This window comes from Triticum aestivum, chromosome 3A (assembly GCF_018294505.1).
Source record: "Triticum aestivum cultivar Chinese Spring chromosome 3A, IWGSC CS RefSeq v2.1, whole genome shotgun sequence".
In the NCBI taxonomy this organism is placed as follows: Eukaryota; Viridiplantae; Streptophyta; class Magnoliopsida; order Poales; family Poaceae; genus Triticum; species Triticum aestivum.
In genome coordinates, this window is record NC_057800.1 from 33,210,039 (window position 1) to 33,213,800 (window position 3,762).

The following is a 3,762-nucleotide window of genomic DNA, read 5'->3' on the forward strand; positions in this document are numbered from 1 at the left end:
ACCTCATATCACTTTGCGGCCTCACGCACGGTATCTCCACGGGTGTCGCCTTACTTTTGCCCGGGACCGTTTGCGCCTTTTGGCACACGTATATGATGGTGTCGCTAGCATCCATATGATAAAGAGCCCGGGCTGACATGGCTAGTCGTAAACCCAAAGTGGCACTAACTTACAGGGACAGGCATCCATGACCCAACATCGAACGTGTCGGTCATCAGCGAGTGAATCCAGGCTGTAGCACTGGGCTAACAGGACTCCGGTGAACCGGGCTGTAGCGGGCTAGCAGGACTCCGGTATTCATCGCGTGACATTTCCCCGAAGGGACAGACACAGGATCGAAGAAGGACACATGCCGGCCAGCCTAAGTGTTCCGGAGCAGTAGCAAGCTACCAGGGCTCAGTGGAAGCACTAGGAGACATTTCCCGGTAAGAGAGGCTACTAAGGATAAACAACTAGATAGTCAGATCCCACACATAGCAATACACATTACACGTACGCATAACATGCAAGTATGTGCTGTACAACATGGCATCACAGCATAACTCAACAACTCATATAGATAAAGGCTCAGAAGAGCCGTCATAGCAATTATTGCAAACAGGGGTCACAAGACCCATCATACAGAGCATACAAGCAACAAGCGGAAGCATTACATGTCTGGGTACAGACATCTACAAATGAAAAAGGCTGAAGAGCCTGACTATCTACAACATCCGATCAAGATCGTAGCTGAGGTACTAGCTACTAGTCGAAGTCCATGAGAACACTAGTAAGACCGAAGTCTCCGCTGCAAAAACATAAATAAAGCAACATGAGTACAAAGGTACTCAGCAAGACTTACATCAGATCCTATCATACATGCATTTGTATCAAGAGGGTAATGTGGGGTTTAGTTGCAGCAAGCCAGCTTTGACTCTGTGGCTATCCTGTTCTACGACTACCAGAAACTCTGGAGGTGAAACAACGTACACGAGTCCACTAATCACCACACAATACACTACTATGGACTCATCCCCGTCTCCCTACGAGAAGGCCATCCATAGCACTCACACTTGTCTTGAGCATTTTAGGGTATCCACTTCAAGTTGTCTATGTACCATGTAAGCATCCAAGAAGTCCATAACCGCGGACCCGGCTATTCGAATAGATCATGTTAACCCTGCAGGGGTGTACTTCTTCACACACGCTCTCGCCACTTACCGCCATGTACACGTCATGTATCTCGGCAACCTTCAAGCGGAAGCCTGGCGAGGGTGTCGGCCACGACCTGACTAACCACACAAGACTCTAATCCAGGTTTATCGCCTATTCGGGTTCCATCCGCAAGGAGATCCGGCCGGGGTTTCACTCACGGCCCCAAACGATGTGTGCAGGGTTCCCAAGCCCACCTCGCCGGATGGATCTACGCTTGGTACACCGTGCCACTGGTGCCTAGTCTGTCCCAAGCCCACCTGGCCGGGTGCCACTTGGTAGACTACTAACACTACCTACAAACGCCAGAAACTAGTTGCGACTCCTGGACAGAGATCAAGTTGGTTAATAAGTCGAGAGGGGTCGAGTTACCGGAACCCAATGTGTGGTAGTATCGAGTCATTGGACAACATACACAGAACTCAGTGCTTAAGGACGGTTCCAGTGAGACAACCCACCATGTACTCCTACATGGCCTCTCACCGCTACCTTTACCAAATCGTGTTCACACACTTAACTCTCAGCACCAGAACATATCGTAACACTCCAATTCATTCCCAATGAATCAGACCTGACACAACTCTAAGCAATAGCAGGCATAGCATGGTAGGAACACATCAGTGGCTTCAATCAACTCCTACACATGCTAGTGGGTTTCAACTATTTACTGTGGCAATGACAGGTCATGCAGAGGAATGGGTTCAACTACCGCAGCACAAAGTAGCAGATGAATCGTTGTTGTCCTAATGCAATAACTGAGAGCAGGAGCGAGAGAGTAGGGTTTTATCGAAATGAACAAGGGGGTTTGCTTGCCTGGTAAATCAACAAGGGAGGCACTGCTTCACCGACAGGTACTCTGGAACGTCTCCGGAGCAGGACCTATCGAGAAGGAACGGTGCCGGCAATCAAAACACAATCATATGCAACAATATGATGCATGAGCATGGCATGTAGATGTGATGCTGTTTGAGCTAATGCAACTAGTATTCAATTGAATGAAGTCCATTTGAACAAAAGGTTCAAATGCAACTCCAAAATAAGTCTCTTAATATGCCATAATGTGTTTTCTCATATTCAGCATGTATAAGTTGGTTTGTCATGCATGAAACTAGTACAGATGGAAAGATTGCATTTTTCTGATAATTTTTCATATATAAATTATTTCAATCTGAGCTACGGTTGAATTTCTATGAATTTTTGAAGTTTAAATCAATTTCTGGAATTTCCTGATTTAATTTAAATCCAGAAATATATATTGCGTCAGCATGACGTCATCACTACATCAGCGGGTCAACGCGGCTGTCCAGGGTCAAACCTGACGTGTGGGACCCACACGTCAGTGACAGGGGGGTTAACCCCGAGTCAAACCTGGGCTGATTAGCTTTGACTAAGCCCTGGGGCCCACTCGTCAGCGTCAGTAGGTGGGGATTAGTGCATAATTAACGGAGCCACGTCAGCCCGCCGGAGTTCTGGCCGGCGGCGACCAATAACGCGGCGGCGACTTGCCGGACTTGCGCTACAAGCGGCGTTTGGTCGCGCGAAGACCACCGGGGCGTAGCCCGTCGTCGTCCGCATCCAGGGGAGCTGGTGGGGGGCTGCGGGGGCGCCGGAGCTCACCGGAGCAAAGCTCACGGCGGCGGCCGGAGTTCGGGATAGCGCGGGCGTGGGGCTGCAGCTCGCGTTCGAGCGAACGGAGGGCACAGGCGGTAGCTACGAGGCAGCAGGAGCACATCGAGCTATCTACGCGAGGCGGAGGTGCTCGGGGGCACGGAGCTCGCCGGCCATGGCGGACGGCGGCTTCGGGCGCTCGCGGGGCAGCGGCTACAGGGCACGCGCGAGAGAGAGAGGTGAGGGGAAAGGAAGAGGGGCTCACGGCGGACTCGCAGAGCAGGCCGGTGTGCTCGGGGACGTCCTGCGTCCGGCGAATCGACGGCGATGGCGGCGAGGTCGATCTCCGGCGTCGGTGGTGAAGAAGACAACGGCGTCGGCGATGGAGCGCGTCCGGAGGTGCGTGGCTTGACGAGGAGGTAGAGGGGGTCGTGGCGGAGCTGGGAAGCGTGTCAGGGAGGCGAGGGGAGGCCGGTGGCCATGGCAACGGCGAGCGATGGCGGCGGCTGCGCTCGGGTGCGCTCGGGGAAGAGAGAACCAGGGAGGAGGGAGAGCGAGAGGGAGGGGAAAAGGACCGGGGCGGCTGCGTGGCGACGTTCCGGACGTCCAGGCGTCGAGGGGGAGGACAGGCAGGCAGGTGCCGTGGCGGCACGACGGTGCGCACGCGCCGGCCACACGCCCCTGGCCTCCTGGCGCGAGGAGGGGGACGACTGGCGTCGGCCAGTCAGCTGGGCCGAGCTGCTGGGCCGATCGGGTAAGTGGCCCAGGTAAGTCTCTCTCCCCTTTTCTGTTTTCTTTTCTAATTTTCTGACATTTGTTTGATTTAATAAAATACTAAATCAATTTATTTGCTTATGCCAATTTTTGTAGGGGCTAATGGTATTATTCCAGAGCTCCTTTATAATTGGCATAATTTTTGGACCATATTTCATATATATAGAAATATATTTCCAATGCAAATAT